The sequence below is a fragment of the Panthera pardus genome, unplaced genomic scaffold, assembly GCF_024362965.1.
Source record: "Panthera pardus isolate Hobbes unplaced genomic scaffold, ASM2436296v1 HiC_scaffold_3, whole genome shotgun sequence".
NCBI classification, from domain to species: Eukaryota; Metazoa; Chordata; class Mammalia; order Carnivora; family Felidae; genus Panthera; species Panthera pardus.
Genome location: NW_026526876.1, coordinates 37,937,144 through 37,963,376, shown reverse-complemented (window position 1 = coordinate 37,963,376; position 26,233 = coordinate 37,937,144). Strand labels below are relative to the sequence as shown.

At 41.7% G+C, this 26,233-nt stretch overlaps 1 protein-coding gene across 3 annotated transcripts in view; it reads left to right on the top strand.

Moving 5' to 3' along the window:
* Positions 1-26,233, top strand: part of ZNF652 (zinc finger protein 652) — a 56,861-nt gene that overhangs the window by 5,191 nt on the left and 25,437 nt on the right. The window lies entirely within an intron of this gene.

Below are 26,233 nucleotides of genomic sequence, written 5' to 3'. Positions count from 1 at the left end.
GTACTGGCGTCACGGGGCCTAGTGGAGAGCCAGGTGCTTCTGAACGTTTCTTGGTAAACCAGTCCGTGTGGTGAGAAGGGATTGTTGGAACAGAAATAGAAACGAGGCAGGGTGCGGCTCCATTGCCTGACTTCGGGGCCTTGCTCTGCACGTGGCATCCGAGGGTCAGTACTCTCGGCCGGATTTGTTTCATAAGGGTAAACCGTGTTGGGTGATTCCCTTTTGTCTTGGATGCTAGTCGTGGATATAGTCGTGAAGAGCTTTGGAATTTAGACTTTTTCAGCTTTGGAATTTTGATTCGGTTTTGGGGATTCAGTGGCATATAACTTCTTAATTACCCTGTGTGGCCTACGAAATGAGTATAAGTAGGCCCTCACGAATTGTTTTCGTCCTTTCAAATGTGCCATTTTAACGTGTCTCAAGTCACGTCAGTGGCCTGTGGACATTGACACATATGATAAAGTGTTGGGTTTTTGGAGGGGGTGAGGAGTGTGTGTGTGTGTGTGTGTGTGTGTGTGTGTGTGTGTGTGAGATATTTCAGTTGTACGGATAAATCTGTGTTTTTTTTTTACCCAGTTCCTCCTAAGAGGAGGGGATTTGAAGTTCCCTTGCCTGAAAGATCCTTATTAGAGAGCCGGGCAGTTTTCTTTGTAGCCTCCAGAGCAGACAGAGTCCTCCAGATAAACTCAACAAAAGTTTGGAAAAAACCTAAATGTCCATCTGTATAGAAATTGGGTAAATAAACTAGGGTATGTTCACGCAGCAGGATAAATTTTATAGCTGTAAAAAAGAATGAGAAAGCCACGTATGGCTGTGGAAAATCTCTAAGCGGTGTATAAGTGGAGTACAGGATTGCTCATTTGATTTGTGTGTGGTGTCTTTCACTCAAAATTATGTTTATAACATTCACTCTTACTTTCGCGTGTAATAACTCATTTTGCCTCATGTAATATTCAGTTGCATATACTGTAATAATTTATTTGTCCATTCTCCCATTGATGGGCATTTGGGTTATTTCTGGTCTTGGCTGTCGTGAGTAGTGGTGCTCTATCTGCTATACTTTCTTAAAATGTTTGATCCATGTGGATGTATACCTAATAATAATTTTTTTTTTTTTTTAATTTAGAAAAGTGTCCCTCACCTCTCCGGAGGGAAATGATAATGCCCTATTTTAAATTGCATTTTGAAATATTTAGTGGGAATGATTTCAAACCATTTTTTAAATGGTTTGAAATTTTCAAACCTAGCTTGGAGTTGTACCATATTAAGAGAATTCTGAAGTCAATCTACAAGCAAACCCTATGTATTTTCATCCCAAAAGAGGGGCTTAATGTGACAGAATAGGTCTTAAAAATAGTTACATCTCTTGAAAGGTTTGTCTTTGTAACTGCTAAATATTTCTTTTACTGCTTCATTTCAGAATATTCATATAATAATCCTTCTTGCATTGCTAGTTATTAAAAGTGTTTAGCTAATATTTTTATAACCGTGGTATAATTAAACTTTTTGGAAACTCGGGGTTTTAAACACATAGCAACAGGAGAAATTTACGGCAACACAGTCAACCTGGTGTTGAATATTTTGAAATTTGGTCGCCCTGCCGGGTTGGTCGGTGGAATGTAATTGTATGTGCCCACGAACCATAATAACTGCTGAGGCGTCGTCATTTCCATTGAAAACTGCATTTGATCACATTTTTTTTTTTTTTTTTTTGCTGTAATTGCAGTATTGCCATTTTCTCCCTCTTACTGCCCAAACGTGGAAATCGCGATTAAAATACAAATTTATAAAGCAGTAGTTCAACCAAGGGCGATTTTACCTCCGGGAGATAGTCGGCAAGGTCTGGAGATAGCTCTGATTTGACACAAGGAGGCCCTGGGCCAGGGGGGGGCGGGGGGGGTGTGGTGGGGCTACCGGCCAGAGATGTGGCTAAACATGCTACAGGGCCCAGGACGGCCCCTCATAACAAAGGATGATCTCTCTGCTCTAACACGTCAGCCGCGCTGAAGTTGAGAAACACTGCTATGAGGCACCTCACTGGGCTGATGCTACGAGGCAGGTAGCAATTGTAGCATTGACTTTGTTGGATTTAGCACACTGAAGTCACATTTAGTTTATTTAGTCTACAGAAGAAATAAGCTAGGTAGTTTTCTAAACTGTAATAAGGTTTTATTATTTATTTATTTATTTATTTATTTTTAGTTTATTATTTTGAGAGACCGTGCACGCGCACATGCAGAGAGTGAAGGTTTTATTATTTATTTATTTATTTATTTATTTATTTATTTTTAGTTTATTATTTTGAGAGACCGTGCACGCGCACATGCAGAGAGAGAATCCCAAGCAGGCTCCGAGCTGTCAGCCTGGAGTCCAGTGCAGGGCTTGAACTTAGGAGCCTTGAGATCATTGACCTGAGCCGAAATCCAAGAGTGCCACGCGTCACCAATTGAACCACCCAGGCGCCCCCAAGGCAGACACATTTTAACTTTTCTGATCCTAATGGGCATCTCCTTCTGCTCCAAAAGAAAATATTTGCTTGTTTGACATAAGGTATTTAAAAAAAAATTTTTTTTTAATATTTATTTTGGAGAGAGAGTGAGAGCGTGAGAGAGGGAGACCCAGAATCCACAGCAGGCTCCAGGCTCTGAGCTGTCAGCGCAGAGCCCGACGCGGGGCTTGAACTCACAGACCGCGAGATCACGACCTGAGCCGAAGTCGGACGCCTAACCGACTGGGCCACCCAGGCGCCCCTACATAAAATATATTTAAATCTTGTAAGTTAAACTTAATGTTGCTCAGTGACAACAATGTTCAAATTAAATTTGGAAAATACATGCATAGTATAAAAATTTTCTACTTCCATGTGGCTGGTTTCTTCCTGTCAGGTCGTGGTAAAGGACATATACACTCGTGCCCCTGTTCCACCTTGTCGGGTATTGTAACGATGTCCAAGAGGTAGTTTGTTCTGCCTCCCATTCTCTCTCTGACCTTTTCATCAGCTCCAGTGGAAAGTTAGATTTTTTTCTTTGAGGATGACTTCTAAGGTCAGGTGGTGAACAGGTTTTAGTGAACACTAAAAAGATTTGTCCACAGAGGCCAGATGTTGCAGAATGGGACCGTTCTCCGTCTAAAACTGTTTATTGAGTTCTCCATAGCGCTCTTTCTCAAACTTTCTGACCGTGACCCACAGTAAAAAGCAGCGCGTGTGTGGTCATGGGTGTTTGCTCACATCGAGTACCCCTACCCGCAGCTGAAGCAAGACTTCATGAAACAGTGCTCACCTTACCCTTACCATTTGTGAAGCATTCTGTTGTGTTTGTTTTTTTTTTCAATTCTATTTCATTTAAAAAAATTGGGTTGGGTCGGGCAGTTTGAAAATCACCTCCCTATATCGTCCTTAACAAAAAGCATTTTTTAAAAATGTTTACTTATTATTGACAGACTGAGCATGAGCAGGGGAGGGGCAGAGAGAGGGGGAGACACAGAATCAGAGGAAGCAGGCTCCAGGCTCGAACTGTCTGCACAGAGCCCGACGCGGGGCTCGAACCCCCTAACTGCGAGATTGTGGCCTGAGCCGAAGTCAGACACTTGACCCACTGAGCCCCCCCCCGGGCGCCCCATATAGAAAGATATTTTTAACTGTATAGTGTAACTTTCTTTAACACAGAGCCTGGTTTAGACAATCATTTGCTTATGTAGAATGAGTACAGAATAAACGTATAGCAAGGACTCAGTGGTGAATGTTTACTTCTGTGTGAAAATCAGACTCCAGGGTCGAACTGTGTTTCAGAGACCGCCCTATCAGAAAAGCACTTATCAGAACCTCGTTCTCCAGAAGGATAAAAACTTAAAAGTTACATGGTTGGCATTGTCTTTCATTTCTGTACCCAAAGTTATATATAGTGTCTGTATTTTTGCTACTTATCAACCTTTACAAAGCACTTGCCATTTAATCCTCATATAACCCTTTGAGGTAGTGTATTATTACCCCATTTTACCAGCAGGGAAATTGAGACAAAGTGAGGTTATGTAACTTGCCAAGTTAAATATGTTCTTTTCTTGGCAATGAGATTTTATAAGAAAGGACCCATTAAATCATTTTATTTTGCTAATTAAAAACTGAAGTTTAAAAAAACTGAATTTAAAAGCCCAGAAATATTTCTGACTTTCAGAACGCAGAGACTGCGTAAGGCATTCGTTTTAATTTTTAAGTTAATGTACGGTGAAACTGACACTTTGGTACGTGTGCAGTTCTGTGAACATCAGTACATGTTACGGACTCGTGTAACCGCCGCCACAGTCAGGAGACAGAACGGTTCCGTTGTCTGGAAACACTCCTGCCACAGTGCACTCCCCCACCCTCCGAACCTGGCAGCTGTTGATCCGTTGTTCATCATGAGTGTTTTCTCTTGTGGAGAATGTTACCTAAATGGGATCATACCGCGTGTAACCCTTTGAGACTGCTTTCAGCATAATACCTTTGAGATTCGTCCTAGTTTTTGTAGGTATCAACATTTTGCTCCTTTTTATTGCCAAGTAATATTCTGTCCTATTCTGTGGATGGATCGCACTGTTTTTCCATTCACCTGTTGAAGGCCATTTGGATTGTTTCCAGTTTTTGGTGATTCTAAGCAAAGCCTCCGTAAATGCTCACGGACGGCTTTCAGAGTGACTGTAAGTTTTCATTTCTCTAGAGTGCATACCTAGGAACAGGGTTGCTGGGTCATGTAGTGTGTATGTCAGGTGTGTTTTCCAGGGTCAACGTGCTCCTTTGCGTCCCCACCAGAAACCTGAGAGTTCCAGTTCTGCATCTCTGTCAGCACCTAATAACGGTCAACATTTTTTTGATTTTAGTCATCATTTGGAGCCTTATGACCAGAATCTGGGTGGTAGGCCCAGCTCTACCGTCAACCAGCTGTTGACCTTTAAAGGAGCCATTTAACTTTTCTGAGCCTCTGTTTTCTTATCTCTCTTATAACCGAGAATATCGAATGTGTTGTAAGTTCTCCTGCAGTTCCCAAATCCATTGATTTGGAATGAGAAGTCCTTGACAAGAGGACAGATTTGTGTTTGCTTGTGCAGAAAAAGCCTACTGACCCGTCTTCTGAGCTAAAGTAAGAACACTGTAAGCAGTATACATATTTATAAATAGAATCCATATGAAATTACTTGATATTTATAACTATAGTTAGTCGTTTGGAGCTAAACGTGACATTGTGATGGTGTGTGTCACATCTATAAGCAACAGTCATGTAGCTAATGTTACAGTTAACGTTGGCAGCCTATAATCTTTTGGCTAATGTTGGATATTTTTATATCGTAATTATTCCTTAGCTCTCTAGGGTTACAGTTTGCGAAATTTAATAGCAAATACTTTGCCATTTTCTTTTTCTTTTCTTTTTTTCTTTTTTTTTTTTTTTTTGAGAGAGCATGTGAGTGTGAGCAGGGCTGGGGCAGAGGGAGAGGAAGAGAGGCAGGGAAGGAGAGAATCTTAAGCAGGCCCCATGTCCAGCTCAGAGCCCAACTCGGGGCTCGATCCCAGGAAGATGAGATCATGACTTGAGCTGAAATCAAGAGTCAGGCACTTAACCAGCTGAGCCACCCAGGTGCCCAGAGGATCACATTTTTAAAAAAGATTACGTATTTAGCTACTTGTCTTTAATGACTTTTTGTGAGTAGCAGACAAGTTGCCTCAATATAGCATTAAAAAAATAGCTTTATTATTTTTCTAAAGAATTATACATGCTTATTTAAAACTAGGTAAGGATTTCAGAAAAATACAAAGAAAAGAAGTATCTCCTTCCCCATCCTTACTCTATCCTGAGACATCTCTCGGTATGACTGTACAAGACATACTTGTAAGGACATGGTTTTACATTAATGAGATGACATGAGCCGGCTCTTTAGTCTTTTTTTTTTTTTTTTTTTTTTCTGATGTGGACATACTTCAGTGTTAAATAATATAAATCCATACGACATCTGGATGGCTACGTAGTATGCTGGTGTCTGTGTGTACCATTATTTATGTTTCAAGTTTTTTGTTATAATAAATAATGCTACAGTGAATGCCCTTGTATACACATCTTTTTATGCTTGTGGCATTATCTTCTCTTGGTGAATTCCTTGATGGCTAGGTCCAAAAGAATGCACACGTCACACTTAGGAAAATAGCACTGAACCCCTCTAAGGAAGGTTACTCCCTACTTAGATAATCTGCTGTGCCAGGCAATGTTGTACATCAGGCTATTTTGGCATTAGCCAGTTTGGGATTAAAGCCATAAAACATATGTACACATGTTTGCACATGGGTCCTGCTGAAAAAAACCAGCCCATTCGCTAATTGATAGTCTTTGCCAAGTAAACCCGAGAATGTGTAAAAACATCAAAGCCTTAAAAAACAAAGTTTAAAAATTACTTTGGAGAAAAGTTAACTGATAAAGCAACCTGCTTTTTTAATTCAAAGGGAATCTTTTAATTAAAGTGATTATAAATAACTCAATTTGTGTTATTCCAATAAGTTCTGTTAAACATTTTTTTTAAATAATTTTTAAATTTGGAATAATTTTAGGCTTTCAGAAAAATTGTAGAAAGAGTATTTGTCTACTCCTCATCCAGTTCCCCTTACTGTTAAGTTCTTACATAACCTTGTTAAAGTCTTACATAAACTAAGGAAACAACATTGGTATATTACTATCAACTCCATATTTAACCCAGAGTTCACTAGTTCATCAACAACTATCCTTTCTCTATTTGGAAACATCCTAAATCAGGCTTTTAAACTCCGTGCTTAAATGAACTTGAATATCTGTTCATAGATTAATTTTAGTCATACATTGTATGTACCATACGTAATGTGTCTGGGTCTGTATTTAGACAAGTATAACTCGTCTTTAGCACTAGTATCTCTGAAAGTTATCTTTTGACATTTACAGGCAGTTTTGCCCAAGGCCATTTTAGGGTAAACTTGAAGATTTTTTTCTCTACCCGTCTGTGTTCCATATAGAAATACGGGGTGTCTGGGTGGCTCAGTTGGTTAAGCATCTGACTCTTGATTTCGGCTCAGGTCATGATCATGCGGTTCGTGAGTTCGAGCCCCACTTCGGGCTTGCACTAACGGTGTGGATCCTGTTGGGGATTCTCTCTCTCCCTCTCTGCTCTTACCCCACTCATGCTCTCTCTGTCTCTCTGTCTCTCTCTCTCTCTCTCTCTCTCTCAAACTTTTAAAATAAAAGTAAGAAAAATACGATCTATAACATGGATGAGTGTAACTTGCACAGGGGTACCCTTTCCCATACAGTTACGAGTTGCTGTCTCCAGGAGCACGTGAAAAATAGCCATCTTTTGTTTACTGGGAAATTAACTTGTCTCTTAATCACAGGTAGTGGTCACCAGTCTACTCTGCCTATAACGTCTGTAATGACTGGCTCTGAGAGAATTTTAAGTATTAGGTGGTTCTTTAAAAGTTTTTTTTTTTAATGTTGATTTATTTTTGAGAGAGACAGAGACAGAATGCGAGTGGGGTAGGGGCAGAGAGAGAGGGAGACACGGACACAGAAGCAGGCTCCAGGCTCTGAGCTGTCAGTACAGAGCCCGACGCGGGGCTCGAACTCGAGGACTGTGAGATCATGACCTGAGCCAAAGTCGGACGCTCAACTGACTGAGGCACCCAGGCACTCCAAGTATTAGGTGGTTCTTGAGGGAGAAACAGGTGCTGGCCTTGAGAAAGAACACCATTATACTTGGGTATCTTTGACTCTACGCTTTCTAATGCAGAGAATCCTTCCCGAGGTAAACCATGGCATCTAAACTCATATTAATTTGAATCACTCCTGGAAACTGTTTGGTTTATGGGAGAGGAGGAAGGAATTGGGAACATTAAAATAGATGTGGATTTATTTATTTTTTTAATATGTATTTATTTTTGAGAGAGAGAGACAGAGTGCGAGCAGGAGAGGGGCAGAGAGAGGGGGAGACAGAATCTGAAGTGAGCTCCAGGCTCTGAGCTGTCAGCGCAGAGCCCGACGTGGGGCTTGAACTCACAAACCACGAGATCATGACCTGAGCCGCAGTCGGTCGCTTAACCGACTGAGCCACCCAGGCACCCCAAAATAGATGTGGATTTTAAAAAAATCACTTTTCTTCCTGAATAAGTGGGACTCCTTGAGTGTTCCCTCCATCAACACGCCACATTTTTTTTTTTTTTAATGAAAAAAAAAATCCTCTTAAGCATTCTAGGAAACAAAAATGTGATCCAGAAAAGCTTCAAGAAGAAGGTGCATTTGAGCTAGGTCTTAAGAGATGGCTAGGATTTTATAATTGAATGATGGGGGAGCAGCCATGTTTTAGGTAGATGGAAAAAATGGCATAGTCAAAGATTTCGAGGTAGAAACAGTCAAGGTGTGTTTGAGAGAGGGCACAAGGATGTTAGACGGGAGAGGAGGCCCTTGGGAGCTAAAACTGAAAACGTCAGTTTGGCTCAAAACTTTTGGAATGCTCTGCTGAGGAGTGGTAGCTTATTCCAAGGCTTTAGAAACCAATAAAGATTTTGTAGCTGGCGAGTTACATGATCCACATTCTTTAGGAAACTGGGGTTTAGAAGATCTGTGTGTAATGTGGTTTGAAAGAGGGAGTCAGACAGACCGTTACAACCTGTGTACGAGGTGATTTGGGCCTGAACCGGGAGGTCGTGTTAGCAGTCGGAACAGAGAGGACAGGGCACTTGGTTAAACGAGCACTTGTCGGCTCATGAGAGAGAGGAGTGAGGCGGAGGGAAGAGCCAAAAAGGAACACGAGGTTTGGAGCCTCGGTCAGAGGCTGCAGCTGATTCACTGGGACCTTCGGCGGACTTGACCGTAAAATAAAAACCGAAAGGCAATAGCGTCCTGGAATTGGGGTCAGACACGTAGCGTTGTGCTTTTCGAAACAGAAAACAAACGTGCCGCGTAGACTTGAGGACACGTGGTATTTGCTGACCTAGGATGGAGGGAGCACACCAGGAATGGAAGGAGGTAGGTTTTTATGTAACGGCTGAGAGCCGCGGTTCTCTCCCGACCGGCTTTTGTGCGGTGAAATGCTTCAGACCGTTGTGCCCGCGGTAACCCCGCCACCGCCACGTTGACTGAACAAGAAGAGAATCCTGGTTCCCTCACAGGACAGCAAGTTTTACACAACGGTCTTTCCGTTGGACCCGTGTATGCAAAGTGACAGACCCTGCTATGTCGTGTATCAGCCAGAGAATGCGCAGGAGGCCGTTTGAACGCCAGTCCCTACGGAAACCTTGGCTGTGGCCTTGAGCAGTGTAGGTCTGAAACCTTACCTGCAGCCAGATGTACATAGTTCCACGTAAAGGCAAAAGAAGGTTGTGGTGTTACCGTTCTGTCCTTGAAAACTTAAAAAGCAAAACCCAGCAGCGGCTGCTGCCTAGAAGGTTGGATTCCAGTCTTGACCGAGCGGTGACCTTCCCAGGCAGTTGTTTTACTCCTATCACGTTTAATTTTTCCTTTATTTTTGATCATTGTGTGTGAACGTATTCGGGATTATAGTCTTATTAAGGCAGAAATACACCGTATTGCCCACATTATAGTTTTTAGAGATAACGAGTTTTGAGTTGGATAAAGAGAAAATGAAGTAGTGGTCCTAATGTGAAGGAATTTTCACACAATATTTTATTTTCTCTTTAATTCCATAGATCAGAATGTCAATTTAGATTTAATTGTAGTTGTTGTTATTTTTTTTCTACGTTGTCAGATTAGGGTTCTGTATGTTTCTAAGTTATGATCCTGGTTTTTGGTCTTTTTAAAAGGAGGTAAGGCTGCTTTTGAATAAAGCCTTTTTATGTTACAGAAATTCTCCAATATAGGGACACCTGAGTGGTTCGGTCGGTTGAGCATCCGACTTCGGCTCAGGTCGTGATCTCATAGTTCGTGGGTTCGAGCCCTGCGTCGGGCTCTGTGCTGACAGCTCAGAGCCTGGAGTCTGCTTTGGATTCTGTGTCTCCCTCCCCTGCTCTCTCGCTCTCTGTCTCTCAAAAATAAATAAAAAATTAAAAAAAGAAACTCTCAAATATAAAAAAGAAAAAAGAGAGAAATGTGATAAATCTAATTTGTCCATCTCCCAGCTTCAACAGTTATCTCTACATGGCCAATTTTGTTTCATTCATATATATATTTGCCCTCACTATACTCCCTTTTCCAGTTCCTTTGAAGCAACTCTAGGGGCATCTGGCTGACTCAGTTGGCAGAGCATCTAACTCTTGATCTCTAGTTTGTGAGTTCGAGCCCCATGTTGGGTACGGAGATTACTTTAAAAAAATTCTAGACATCATATCTTATTACTTATAAATCTAAGAATTCTTTCTGAAAAAGACAACTGCAATACCATTATTACATTTAAAAACTTCCTGAACATCATTTTCAATCGGCGTTTATATTTTTCAATGAACTCATAATTGTTTTTCCAATTTGTTTTTTCAACAGACATAGGCTAGAATGTTGAATTAGGGTCCAAAGAAGAGTGATTAGTTAATTATGTCTGTTAAGTCTCTTTAATCTATAGGTGTGATCCTTCCTTCCTTTCTTTTTTTTTTTTTTTTTCTTTTTTTTCTTTTTCTTTTTTTTTTCTTTGCAGTTTTAGTTGAAGGATCTGGATCATTTGTTGTGTAGTTTCTCATAGTCTGGATTTTGCTGATTGCATCCATGTGGTGTCATTTAACATGTTCCTCAGTCCCTTTTACCTTTTATAAATTTGTTCTTAGATCTACAAGCTTTCTTTTTCCTTTTCTTTTTTTATTAAGACATTTTTTCATGTTTATTTACTTTTGAAGGAGAGAGAGAAGGAGTGTGAGCAGGGGAGGGGCAGAGAGAGAGGGAGACACAGAATCTGAAGCAGTCACCAGGCTCTGAGCTGTCAGCACAGAGCCCAACATGGGGCTTGAACTCACGGACTGCGAGATCACGACCTTAGCCGAAGTCGGACGCCCAACGGACTGAGCCACCCAGGCGCCCCTCACCTACCAGTTTTCAAAAGAATGAGTTGGTTCTCTTAGCAAGCTCTAAATGTGACTTTAAATGGATTTAAGCATATTTGATGTGTGTCAGTCCACTAATGTTGTCAATCCTCGTTGATACTGAATCGCCTCTGTCTTTGTCCATTAGGTGCTTATCAGGCTGGCTCCTGAGTCTTTTGACCCAGCCCTGGTAGCCTTTGATAGTTTCCTTGCTTTTCATTATGACAAGAAGTTCCAGATTTATGCATTTCCTGTCCTCTTTCCTTTTAGTAGGAAATACCTCAAAACCACAGTGGCTTCTTAGTACTGAGTTCAACACAGGTTAGAATGTTGAAGTAGTGTTTCGAGAAGAACTGCCTGCCCTCAAGGGGTTTATAGTCTTTAAAGTTTTTTTTTTTTTCATTTTACTTACTTGCATACATTTTTTGAGGTGATAAAATCAGATTTTGATTTCTTCTTACTTGATTAAAGCAAGTTGTGGATTTCATTGTATACCAGGTGAAATCATACAGCGAAGCGAGATGAATGTCTAAAACAAGTTACATTTTATCATTTAAGAAAAGCCGAACTAAAAAGGAATGAAATGAATTTAAAAAGAAAGCGAAAACCTTGAAATGATCTACATTTTACAGACCTGTTGCCCTGTAGGAAGAATCGTTTTGTTTTTGCATAAATAGGCAACCGTATAATTTATTGGCCAGCCTGGGAGATGTGTGAGAGGGGCATTATTAACAATTACTTTGAGAGAAACAAGTAAACCAGGGCTTTGCCCAGCGAAGTAGAATATAAACAAATTGACAGTATCCATAAGCCTCCTGAGATCAGGGAACATACCTGTTATGTTCACAGTTATGTCTGTGGCACCTGACACGTAGTTGGCGCTCAGTAAGTATTTGTTGACTGTTAGTAAAAGCCTGCTCATATTTGGAGGGTTGGTGTAGATTTTAAGTGTTTGTTAGGCTTAGTTAAATCATGATTGCGCCCTTTCCCCAACTTTCTCTCATTAACACTTGCATCTGAATGATCCGACACGTTGAATCTGAATGGGTGTGGTGAATTCATTCATTTATTTGTTAAAATTTTTTTTAAATGTTTGTTTATTTTTGAGAGAGAGCGAGAGCGGGGGAGACACAGAATCTGAAGCAGGCTCCAGGCTCCAAGCAGTCTGCACAGAGCCGGTCCTGGAGCTCGAACTCACAAATCGTGAGCTCATGACCTGAACCGAAGCCGGACGCTCAACAGACTGAGCCCCCCAGGAGCCCCAAATTCATTTATTTTTTTTAAGTTTGGAATTAGTTGTTTTGTTTATTATAGAATTAATCCATGTTCGTTATAAAAATATCAGAAAATCTAGATAATCTGCTTACCACCACCCCTCGCCTCTTAAAAAAAAAAAAAAAGTCATCTGGCTTCTGGTTGGATTTTAAAGGGAGAAGAGAGCCTAGCAGTTATATATTCAACTAGTTCTTGCTCTTTCAGAATCCCTCGGACTCACCTTTTAGCCACTGGGCCTTAGTTTTTTCCATTTATGAGAGACGAGTAATTATCTGACAGGAACTTTGTCGAGGCTTAGATAAATGTGGTTTTTAGTGGGGAGGAGCTGAGGAAGGAGGGAGTGATTACTTGAACAACGTTTCTGTGATCAGAACTATCTTGGGTCTCTCTAGCCACATGTCTTACAGATATTGCCAAAAGCAGTGCCAGAAAATTTGCATTGATGTGAACTTCTGTGAAAATTCTTTGATGGTGGTAAAGGAAGTCTATGTGCAAAGTCCACGTTACTAACTAAGATCTTTTCCTTCCACATAAACAGATGAAGGGGAATTACATGCAGTCCTGTGTCCTCAGGCCTCTGACTGGGCACCCTGCTCGGTCCCGTTGGCTTGGTTATCTTGACCACTCAAGACAAAAGTTATTTAAAAAAACCAAAGAAGCAGGCAAATACAGATTTATTCAGTTTTTTATTAACATCTATTTATAGTACACGTGTTGTGAAGAGCTGCGGTTTTCTTTAGGTTAAGAAACATTGTATAAAAAAAAAATCACTTGAATGTTCCCTCCACCTACTCATTTGTCTGCAAAGCCAGGAGTCTGTTCACTTCCTCTTGAGCTCGGGGCCTTTGCTCATAGGCTCATGTTTTTAAGACATTCCAGTGCAGTTAAAATATAAATCTCGAAAGTGTGTATTGTTACTAATTAATTTATACCTTAAAAGTAACTTCTCTGGAGCTCCAGAGCAAATCGTGTCTTAAAATAGGCTGTTCATTCAGAAACTTGGACATTTGGGATTTTTGTCCTCCTGAAAACATGTGTAGTCATTACCAGTTCAATGTGGAGAATCCTGTTCTGGGAAAAGGTAATTAAGACTTCCATGTGGAAAAATAACTTTTGTATTTGAACATCTCCCATCTGCTTTCCCTGCTCAGGTTGTTACTGACCAGTTGTTGGGCCAGGGAGCAAAGAGCTGAGAGCAATTTTGTGTGTTGCTGAGGGCTCCCCCCCCCCCCCCCCCCCCCCCCGCCAAGTAGATTGTTAAATTACTAGCTGTTCTATAGCTTAGCCTAGAGTTAAAATCTTAGTGTTATGTCACCAGTAACTAACAGAGGTTTGTCAATTTTGTGTGTGTGTGTGTGTGTGTGTGTATGTGTGTGTGTGCGCGCGCGCATAACGATTGGGTCTTTCTTTCCTTAACCTGAAGAGTTGAGATGTGTTGAAGCCTGAAGATGTGAAGATGTGTTGAAAAAATTCCCCCTACACTTTACCTTTTATCTGGCATTTAATGAAAAAATCTTGCTCGAAAGTTGCAGGTCCCTTGAGGGCAGCAAACGCTACACTCAAAATGAAACTAGGTTACTGTTTCTGTAACATGCAGTGGTTTGTATCAAAAGCTGTTTTGGTCTTAACTTTGAGATTATCCCTTCTTCTTTGAAGTGGTCCTATTTTAACTTGGAGTGGTTTTAAATTTTCGAAATCTCCTGAAGTGAACATAAAAATGTTTTAATATTTTCTTATGTGGTTGTTGTACACAAGCTTATAGAAAGCTTATCTCGAGACGACGTATTTCTTCAGTAAGACCAAAAGAAAAAAAAATACTTAGGATTTGAGAAAGGATGGCAGACGGACAGCGTTTTAGGTGGGTATTCCAAACGGGTTTTTGGTAGCTCTGTTACAGGTGTCCTTAGCTTTTAGCTGTCTGGACTTTCATGGTTTAGTATTTTGAGTTTGGGTTTCAGGGTGCGGACCGTCTTTATGGCGGGAACCAAGAGAACTGAGCACTTTTCATGTGCTGTTTACTCTTACTGCTTTTTATAAGGCGCCGTCTTTTTTCTTTTGTTGACACGTTCTGAAGGGAGGCGGAGCTCAGCGCTCGAGGCTTTATCCTATTTTTCTCCTGTGTCTAATGTTTGAAAGCTTAAGGAACTAACCTCCCACTGTAATGAATTGCAAGATGGTTTCTTGTAATGGATCCTTTGCGGTGAGAGGTGTTCCTTCCCACTGGCGTTCGGACACAGTCAGGTCTCCCCCACCCTTAAAAACCCAACTCAGGCCTTCTCCCTGGGCCGACTCCCACCCCCAGCTTCCGTTCCTCAGCCCCCATGCCCCCCGCATCACAACTTAGCCAGCTGGTTGAGGAGGCCCCACGGCCAGGGGGTGAGAGCTCCAGAACCCAGCCCAAGCCTCAGCCCTGAGCCAGTATACTCATTAACTCAACACTGCTGTTTGTCCAGGGAGGAGGGGGGAGGCTCGCGGAAGGACAGGGGGCCCTTCGGCTTAGGGAATGACTTCAGCCCCTAAATTCGGTGGTCAGTTTTCTCTCCTACTCCGTGCTTTAGCCGCACTTGATACAGCTAACCAGTCCTTTCTTGAGGAAAATGTGTTTATCTCGTGGCTTCGGTGCTCTGCACTTTTTAGTGTTTCCTTTCACCTCCGCGTGAGTTTTTCCTCTCCTCTTGGTTGGCTCTTTCTCCTCTGCCCTGAGGTGCCGCGGTGTTTTCTTTTCTCTGTTTATCCCGTCTTCCCAGCCCCCAAATTTAAATTCTTTCTGTGTGCTGATGTCTCCCAAATATTCAACCCCAGGCCTGACACCACCCCGCCCCCCGCCGCCCATCCCCACACTCTTTTGGCCAGGTGGCCACTTGACTTGTGTCCTTAGTTGTCTCGTTTGCATCTTAAACATGACTGTGTCAGGTAGGGTGCTTTGGGTTTCAACTGATAGAAAATCTAATTCAAAGTGATTTTAAAATAGGGAAAATGCATCATTACAAGTAACAAGATGCCTCAGCCTCGGATCGGTTTAGGACTGTGGTTCAGAGACATCATCAAGGACCCACATTCTTTCCGTCTTTCTGCTCTGCCATCTCGGAAATGTCTTTGTCCCTCATCCATCTCCCACCGTGGGTGCAAGATGGGCACCTCCGCTCCAGGCATCATATCCAGACAAGAGAACATCGAGCAAGGGGTGGTTAATACTTTCTTTCGCTTTTTAAGAGCTTGGCAGTCTTTCTCAGAAGCCGCCCAGCTGGCCCTTCACTCACAGCTCACTAACCAAAACTTGGCCATGGGCCCGCCCCTAAACCAGCCACTGGCAATGGGAATGTGGACATATAAGCAATTTTTGGACAAAATAGAATGAATAAGTATGTTAGAAGTGGTAGTGGTAGAGTATAGATACAGGGGAAGTGATGGGGCTGGGGAATTTCAGGAAGAGTAAGTGGTGTTTGAACCGAATACTAAAAAATTCGCAAGATTCGGTTGTTAGGGAGGGAGATAAGGCGCTCTTGGCTGAGGCGGCAGGATACACTGATGCCCGGCCTGGAGAAATTCTGCGATGCTCAGGGAACGTTGGACCCTGAAGCTGATGCATAGGTTTGTGGAGGGACGTGGAGGGAAGTGAGAGTCGCGCAGTAAGGTGAGGGGTCTGATCTGGAGGGAAGTTTGGACGTAATTTTTTGGCAGTGGTTGTCACCGTAAAAGAATTTTAGCGATATGCCACGAACGACTTCTCTAGTTACTGTGTGAGAGAGATGCCCTCTCTGAATTTGAGGCTGATGATCTTACTTACATTTTTTATTTTGCCTCTCCCACCTGTGTCTTCCTGTTAGCTGTAAAGGATGGACATTCACACTGTCTGAATCATCTTTGATCGTGTTCTTTCTTTATCCATCACGCCTGATCAGCATATTCTGTTGATTTCTCCCTTTTCAGCCCTCTCTGCTACCTTTGGTCATGCATGTATTTCCCAGCTCTGCAATCAGAACCCTCCGTGTTCTGTCCCTGCTCTGTATTTATTAACCCGATCGCCTCTTGGTTCCCAGCAAGACTCCTTTGGCTAGGTCTGTGTCTTCATCGCCTCTGGAATATACTGTTCTTATTCCCGATGGCAGCTTCACTTGCATAGCCCTCTCCTCCACCTGTCTTCTCATTTCCTCTCTGCCTTTTCACGCCCCTCCCATTTGTCAGGACCTGGCTCAGATCTCATGCTCTGCACAGGGCCCTCCATAGCCCGTGCATTCTACATCTTTCTTGCCCTTTTAAATAATTGTATGGCACCTCTAAAAGAAATACCATCGGGACACCTGGGTGGCTCAGTCAGTTAAGCGTCCGACTCTTGATTTGGGTTCAGGGTATGATCTCACGGTTTGTGGGTTCGAGCTCCACCCTGGGTTCTGTGCTGACGGCTCGGAGCCTGCTTGGGATTCTCTTTGTCTCCCTCTCTCCCTGCCCCCCACCCCCCCATGCTCATGTTCTCTCTCTCTATCTCAAAGTAAATAAACTAAAAAAAAAGAAAATACCATTTGTTTTCTTTGGCAATTGTGACTTATTTTTTGTGTATAGTTCTCGCTCTCAAACAAATTTTAAGCTTGTGATGGTTAGGGCCAACACAGTAATTATTTGAAGGAATGAGTAAAAAACATATCTTCACCTTATATTAGGCTCTTCGCGCTTTGCATGTAGATGATAGTCACAGCTTGTAAACAGAGTAGAGTGAGAATTGCACAGAAAATGCTTAGTGTGTAAACCCTTTTGAACTATAAACGTCACCTTTTTAATCAGAAAAAAAATCAAAAAGCTATTTCTCTCTTTGGAGGAAAAAAGGAGATCTGGGCACCTATAAATAAACCTGTGTTTGAGTAACAGTTGTAGTAAACAGAGTCCCATCTCTTCCAAGCCTGTGATATGCTGGGTACACTGTCTTGTGAAGATTCAAAACCATAACTCAGTGTGGCGAGGGTAGAAACCCGAATCGAACCCTAGTAATCCACTTCTCTGTGTTCAGCCGTGCTTCCCCAGAGGGAGGGAAGATCTCTTGGGTCAGTGTGCCAGCCTCCAATGTAGAAACACCTCTACCAAGTCAAGTTGTACTGTCCTTTACCTCTGGAGTGGTTGGGCCCTTTTGCCTTTAATTTTGACATAGTCGTGGCATTGTTACCCGGTTTTGTTTCACTCAGCCTACAACTTACGTTGAAAAACAAACACCGGGGCGCCTGGGTGGCTCAGTCGGTTGAGGGTCCGACTTCAGCTCAGGTCACGATCTCACGGTTCGTGAGTTCGAGCCCCGCGTCAGACTCTGGGCTGACGGCTCAGAGCCTGGAGCCTGCTTCCGATTCTGTGTTTCCCTCTCTCTCTGCCCCTCCCCCATTCATGCTCTGTCTCTCTCTGTCTCAAAAATAAATAAACATTAAAGAAAAAAATTAAAAAAAAAAACAAATACCAACAAAAGGGACCATTAACATAAAGGAAAAAGGCTTCTGAATTTCTGAGGTATCTGAGGCTTCCTGGATTCCTTCCACAACCTGTTTGGCATACTGCCTTAAATGCTTTCTTACCAAGGCAGAGGACTGAATAGAATAATCCAAGGAAGGGTGTTAAGTGTGGTCGTGACTGTCTCCACACTGAGAAAGCGTGGTGGACCCAGTTTTGGAAAAACCTAACCTATACCACAGGCCAGCTTGTGGGCTTGATCTCATTTAGTATCATACTTATTTCAAGACCATAGATAATATATTCCCTTAACAGGTGTCCCCAACCTGAGATTCATAAGCCAATTTTAACGTTCAAAAAAATGGAAATTACGGTAAAGCTGGACAGTCCGACCAAGAAATTATGATAGGCTCTTTTTTTATATTTGGTTGTTAAGACATTTTTTAAAAAGTACGACCTAAATGCAGATTCTGAGACACAGTATTTAAAAAGCAGTGCTCTGTGGGAACGTGGCTGGGGAACTGGGGGTGGAGAGAGGAGCGTACGACAGCCCTTCATGTTCAAACGGTTGGGAGTGACGTGGCAGTGGGCGACCAGAGGAATTAGGCAAAAGAATGGAAACACGTGATCAACACAATGTGAGTGAATGTGAGTGTTGGAAGGGAATCCCTTATTTTCATGGTTGAGGAAACTGAGGGCTGGAAAGGCAGAGTAGCCTGCCCAGCGGTACGGAAGAGCCCGGCAGAGCCCTGCCTTAATTTCCCCGGTCTCACTGCACTCTGCTGTCCGAGCCCGGCTCTTAGCTGATGGCCCAGCCACTCATCCAGCAGTGTCATTTTTATGTAAGCTGTCATAATTTTCAGGTAATCTTATTTTCTCAGACCACCTTTGGACTATTCGTGTCCAGGTAGCCTGTTCCATTTTATTTATTTTTATGGAGATAATAATTCGTCCACCATGTATAACTCGCCGTTTAAACATGTACGGCCTCAGTGGTTTCCGGTATATTCACAAGGTTGTGCAGCCGTCACTAGTATCGGGCTCCCGAACATTTGCATCACCCGAAAAGAAACCTGGAACCCGTGCGCAGTCCTCCCTGCTCCTCCCTACCCCCAAGCTCCTGTCAGTCACTCATTTACTTTCCGTCTCCCTGGATTTGCTTACTCTGACCACTTCATGTAAACGGAATCCTATGGTGATTCCCTTTTGTGTGTGGCGTCTTTCGCTTAGCGTAACCTTTTCAGGATTCGTCCATGTTCCACTGTGTCTCAGTATTCCATTCCTTGCTTTGATAATAGTCCACCGTACGGATGTGCATTTTCTTTCTTTTTTTTTTTTTTTTTTTTTTGGGATGTGCATTTTCTTCGTGCATTCATCAGTTCATATATCTGTGGATGGTTTGCGCTTTGGGGCTACTCGGAGTAATGCCGTGAACATTTATGTGCAAGTTTTTATATGAACATTCATTTTCAGTTCTCTCGAGCATATACCTAAGAGTGAAATTGCCGGGTCATACGGTAACTCTTGTGTTCAGCTTTCTGAGGAACCGTCCAACTGTTTTCCAAAGTGGCTGCTGCACTTTGTATTCCCGTCAACAGCACATGAGGGTTCTTTTCACTCCACACCCTCACCGACCCTTGTTGCTGCTGGTGGGTTTTGGTTTTGTTTTTTGTTTTTTTGTTTTTAGTTTTTTTGTTTGTTTTTGTTTGCTTTTTGCTTGTTTTTTAGGATTACAGATTTTATTCTAAATTTGCCACTTTGTAAATTTTTTGCATTTTCAAAGTTTATACAGTGCTACACATATATATTATATCGTATTCTGTTATTATATTTAACACCAAAACATCATAGTTTTTGACTTTAGTCCTTTTGACAGGTGTGAGATGGGAGCTCATTGTAGTTTTGATTTGCCTTTTTCTGATGATGAGTATCTTTTCTTTCATGGGTCTGCTTAGCCCATTTCGTTTTTTGGTTTTTGTTGAGTTTATTTATTTATAACATTTTAGTCAGTTAACATACAGCGCAATATTGGTTTCAGGAGTAGAATTCGGTGGTTCATCACTTACGTTCAAAACCCAGGGCTCATCACAACAGGTGCATCACCCATCTAGGCCATCCCCCGCCCACCTCCCTCCATCAACCCGTAGTTTGTTCTCTGTCATTAAGAGTCATAAGTCCATATGTTCATTTGTTTTGTTTCTTAAATTCCACGTATGAGTGAAATCCTATAGTATTTTTCTTTCTGATTGACTTATTTCACTTAGCATAATACATTCTAGCTCCATCCACATCATTGCAAATGGTAAGGTTTCATTTTTCTTGATAGCTAATATTCCATTGTGTGTGGGGGGGGGGTCTGTGTGTGTGTGTGTGTGTGTGTGTATAATATATATATATTGTATATATATACCACATTCTTTATCCATTCATCAGTCGATGGACATTTGAACTCTATCCATAGTTTGGTTATTGTTGATAATTAGCCCATTTCGTTTTTGAACCTTACTTTCCCTTCCCTATCTTTTGCATTTTTTTTCATCTTCATTACCTCATGTTCACTATGGAAAAATGTGTGCAACAAACTCTAAAATTACATAAATCTCTACTCTGTCACCTATAGTTTATAACTTCTTTGAGAAAGAGTTTCTCAGCTGAGAAGGAGAAAGGAGCCAGCACTGAAAGCCCCCCATGTACTGGGAACTTTGCCTGTGTTACCAGATTATGTAGGTGTGGGCGCTCTTATTCTAGTCTTACGGGGGGATGCAGTGAGATTGAGTGACATCAGTTGCCTCGTCCAAAGTCACATACCTGGTTAAGTAGTATATCGGTGTTCATAGAAGATCTTTTATTCTATACTTAATGATGTCACTCATCAGTGTTCTTTCGTTCAGCTGTTAATTCACTTCTGATCGTGGATACACTGTAGAGATGGAGAGAAAGGGTAGGAAGAGGAGAAAACATTAATTTATAAACCTCACTACATATATGTTACAAAATCAGGAAAAGTAAAATCTGCTTATGATACGAGGTCTCTGCTTGGGGGTTTTGGACCTCTGAGGGTTCCGTGGATGGGTTTCTGGAAATGGGCAAACTCCTTGAAATGGCATGTGAAATTTTGTGTGTTCATTTTTCTCGGGGAGAAGATTTTTAATTTTCCAAAGATTCTCAGAAGTGTAAAAGTTGCTGTGCCAACTAGAGCAACATACAGACCTTATGGGAGGGAAAAAGCAGGCAGTATGAGAGCAGTTGTCTCTTCCCATTGGCCATGTTTTGGGTATGTTAGGGTTGGGTTAAACCTTCCCATCTGTCATCAGATATCTTTGTGTGAGACTGTTTATACCTGTTGGTTTAAGACTATTTCAGTTCAACTTTTTTTCCAAGTGTTAACTTTTTGAAGTGTGAACAGTTAATGAGAAAACAGTAAGAGTCATTTGTCTTTTGGTAAATTCCAGCATTTCCTTGTTTACACGTCTGGAATATCTGTGATTCTTATTTCTGTGAAATATAGGAATGTAATGAGGGCCTTTCTCCATTATTTTCACTTTCTGAGTGAGTTTTTCATTCAAGTTCACAATGGTCTAGTCAGTTGACATACGTATAGGCCTCTCATAATGGCTTACATTACAGGCAGCCACAGTGAGAACAAGAAAGATTTATAAGACCTTCTAAGTCTCTGAATTTTATATTGATCAGTGTACCGGGGCAACTGCGTGATTCAGTCAGTTAAGCGTCCAACTGTTGATTTTGGCTCAGGTAATCATCTCACAGTTCATGAGATTGAGCCCCGTGTAGGGCTCTCGGATGACAGCACAGAACCCGCTTAGGATTCTCTCCCCCTCTCTCTCTGCACCACCCCCTCAAAAATGAGAGAAATAAACTTTTAAAAAAATGATCAGGTCCTCACACAGATGGCCATTTTGAAAATGGACCAGTGCATTAAGTAGCTTCATTCCATAAAGCAATTTGGGTCAAGGCTAGCCTGAGACTTTCCAAGATTCTGTATCTCGTGGATACGTTCTGGTTGTTTTTAAGGGCACAGAATTTTACTTGAGTATTCCTGCAGCCGGGACTTGGTCGGGTTTTAACGGAAGAGATAGCAGGAATACAAAAACTCTTACTCTTCTTTTTGAAAGAGCTCCTTTGTGGGGCACCTGGGTGGCTCAGTCGGTTAAGCGTCCGACTTCAGCTCAGGTCATGATCTCGTGGTTTGTGGGTTTGAGTCCTGCGTCGGGCTCTGTGCTGACAGCTCGGAGCCTGGAGCCTGTTTCAGATTCTGTGTCTCCCTCTCTCTGCCCCTCCCCCGCCCCGACCCCCACTCACACTCTGTCTCTCTCTCCTTCAAAAATAAATAAACTTTAAAAAATTTTTTTAAAAAGAGCTCCTTTGTTTAAATTATATTCTCCTGTCTGTAGATGATGTTTGGGAGTTGAATAATGGAAAGATGTTTTGAATATAACTGTGATCATCCAGGCCCTGCAGCGTAGCCTGTTTAGTATTTGATTTCTCCTTTGGCCCTCAGGGGTTATTGGTAAAAGTTAAGGTTGCCTAAGCCACCGTGATGAGTAATGCACGTAATGCACGTTAGTTTTTATTGTCTTGGATGGAAATGTGGAGACTGTGGATGTTTCGAAGGTAATTAGGGAGTCCCTTAGGAGGAGTACCTCTTCTTTGTCCTCTTTTTCCTTGCTTCTCCTGTGTGTTATTGAGGAAGCACAGTGGCAGTCTCATTTAAATGTAGGTGTAAAAAACTTCAGTGAAGTTTTATTTTTTGCAAAAGCTTTGTCTACAACTAAAGGTGACAAGCATTTCTCAATTCCGTTTCTTACGGACAACGGATTAGACGGACTGCTTAAAAAAGAATTGACATATGAAATCTTACTAGGTGAGATTACATTAAAATTAGTTGTAGGGACACCTGGGCGGCTCAGTTAAGCGTCCGACCCTTGGTTTCAGCTCAGGTCATAGTCTCACGGTTCGTGAGTTCAAACCTCCACCTCAGGCTCTGCTCTGACAGTGGGGAGCCTGCTTGGGATTCGCTGTCTCTCTCTCTCTCTCTCTCCATGCCTGTCTCTGCCCTTTCTCTGTTCGCTCTCATGTGTTCTCTCTCAAAATAAATAAACAGTAAAAAAATTTTAAATTAGTTGTATTTTTCACCTATATGAAATACAGGCATCTGAGAACACTTTATAATATTGATCTAAAATATGGCCCAGTAATCTATGTCATTTGAGGTTTTGCTTATTGTAAAGCTGATTTTTACATGTTGTGTCGGTCGCTTTTCTAGTGCGTCCCAGGTTTGTTCTGTGCCTACCCTTGGAAATGAAGGACATTTACAACGTGCTACTGATCTCGTGACTCAGAACGTTTTTTACTGTCAGTTTTGTATCTGTAACTCCCACTTTACACACCCAAGTTTAAAGTCTACAAATTTCTTAAGGTTTCATCTGCTGAAAACTTAACAGTATTGTTGCGAGAGAACGAACTGAACCACATTAAATTTTTACCTTGTCAGATTGGTCCCTGTGGAACACCCAGTGCAGGCGAGGCGTGCTGAGACCTGAGATGTGTCCCTGGGAAGTGACCCAACACTCGGGGCCTCGGGCAGGGAGGTGGGCATTCACTAGCGAAGGTTCACACTTGGACCCTTGAATAACATTTTATTTCTTTTACTTTGTCTCATTAGAGACTTTTTTGTTGTTCAAGGCCTAAATACATCATTTGGAATAATTGTCATAGCGCAACGAGAGGCCGTTGGTAAACGGGACTAGGAGTTAGAACACCAGAATTCCAGCCCTTGTTCCATCACGTATCCGGCAACCATAATGGGAAAGTTATCAAACTGAGCCTCAGCTGTGAAATAGGAACTTGCAGTCCAAGCCACTGCAGGGCAACGCTGCTTAACTAAGACAAACAAAACCCTATGTGGTTTCATTCCTGTCTTTTTCATGTGAGTTTCTTGCCTGTAACTTTGCCTACTTCCCTTCTCCATCTCTCTGACTTCTGCTTGTCCTTCAGAACCAGCTCCAGCTTTATCTCATCTCTGAAACTTCCCCTAACAGGTGACCCCCCCCCTTTACACCAGTCAGTCACCTCCTTTTCCTGCACTGCCTCTGTACATTATAGGTATAGGTGAGTGTGTTTATTCAGGAAACACTTATAATAGTGCTTACTGTGGCTAAGTCCTCTCGTAAGCGTTTATATTTATTAACTCATTTAATCCCAGTAACATACCATGAGGTACACACAATAATTGTCTTCATTCTGCAGATGCAAAAACTGAGGCATAGAGAGGTTAAGTAATTTGACCAAAGCCACTTAGCTCTGGAATGTGTCAGGGCCAGATTTCTAATGCCTCGGAGTTTGTGCTCTTAACCACTGGGCTGTGCTGTCTTTTGCAATTGTCCTTATCACGCTGTACTGCGATGACTGGTTTTCACGTCCGTCTCCCTGGTTAGACCTTTGCACACCTTGATGGCTCCAACGCCTGCAGCGCCTGACACATAGTAGGCACTTAATAAATGTGTAGCAAATGTATGATAAATATGCTATGTGCACATTGTAAAACATCGTATAAATGCAAATTATCACCACTCCCGTATGCGTTTTGTAAATCAGGGAGTAGACCTTACCGAGCTTTCCAGGTGTGCAGCTTGTTCTTGGTTCCCACTTTACAGGTCGACAGACTGAGGTACATAGACTGATCAAGTTTTAGACAGTACCAAAACTTGGGTTAAAAATGAACTGTAGTTATTGGTCCCATCATCAACCCTGTTGGGTCACGCATTCTTTGCCATAATAGTATAGCTTGTTTTGTATAAAAGAACAAGATCAGAGAGGTCTCAATGACTCTTACCGCACTTGTTAAAATTACTTGGCAATTTAGGATCTGAAGTAGTCAGACTTCCAGTGTCCACCACAGGTATCTTGAAAGTTGTCTTACTCTTAGAGATTATTTTTAAGAAAAAAACAAGGACAGGAGCACCTGGCTGGCTCAGTCAGTTAAGTGTCTGACTCTTGATTTCGGCTCAGGTCACGATGTCACGGTTTGTGAGATCGAGCTTCACGTCAGGCTCTGTGCTGACAGTGTGGAGGCAGCTTGGGATGGCCTCTCTCCCTCTCTGTCTCTGCCCACCCCACCCCCTTCTCTCTCTCAAAAAGTAAATAAACATTAAAAAGAAAGAAAAAGACAAGGACTTGGTGAGATTTCTTTCATTTCAGACGAGTAGAACCTACTGTATTAAAAAAAAATCAGCTTTTAGTGTGGACATGAATTTTAAACTCTACTTAATTACCAGGTAGAGAGATTAAATAATTATTTCATAAGGAACACATTCTTGTAAAACAGTATTTTGAATTGCAATTCAGATATTTAAATTTTTATTTTTGTCAATACTGATAATTAGTATAAGGCGGTTTTTGCTTTTATTTTATCCTAATTCCAGGTATTATCTTTCCTACTTTTATTTTTTTCTACTTCAACTTTTTAACTTTTTTAAAAACTTACTTTATCTTGCTTAACTGTGTGTTTGTTTTGTCATATGTAATATATAATAGAATATGCATATATATACCTGCCATTCAAACTTTTCCAAAACATATTATCCTTCACAGACTTTTTCAATTTCTCCAACTTGGAAAAATTTTTCTCTCTTCTAAACTTTCAGATTTCTGCTTTTTTTTTTTTAAACTCCAGTGTATATAGTAGTTGTTAAATAATTACTTGACTGTCCAGAGACTTTGAGATTAGTTGTTACTTGGCAAATGCATCACTAACATACTTTCCTAATAAGAAAGAAGTGAATGGCCTTCTGCAAAATCCACAGGGCTTTGAATAAACTATCAGACAGTTATTGTCACAGACCCAGTTGTCATCCTGTCCCTTCTTCCTGGTGGACATTTATTTATTTGTTTGTTTGTTTGTTTGGAAGGATTTTGCCAATACACATTTCTCTTTCCCTCCTTGTTCCTTTCCGTTTCTTGGTTGTTGTGGCCTTGGCCTTCTCCTCAATCGGTGTAGGTTCTGGAAACCTCCATCCAGCGGGACCACGGTTGGGCACCAGGTAGTTTGGCCTTGGAAACAGGCTGGAGGAAGCGGTTCCGCAAGAGGAGTCAGGACGGGTGGCAGAATGATACGCTTTACAAAGTTGCCCTTTCAACTTGCAGCGACTCGCCCCAAGTACACGAGGAGGATGTATAGTTGCGTATTTTAATAGGGAAAAAAAAAAACCTGTTGGGTTTGTCAAAAATTAACTATTAAAACTTTTCAGGGGACAAAGTGGTTTTTCTTTTAAAACTACATATAAATAAACACTCTCGAAGACTACGTAAGTGTGTTTTGTAATCCACTTGGGGGGAACATGGCATTGAGAAGCGTGCATTCTGGAAGTTGTACTTTGCTGTTTATAATAGGCTATCGCGTTCTCTAGTTTTTCTTTTAAAATTGTGTTTTCTTCCCAGTGGCTGGTCAAGCTCATAGAGTGCCAGGACTGCTTGCTTCTCAGTTTGTTTACCCCTTAGCGTACGTAC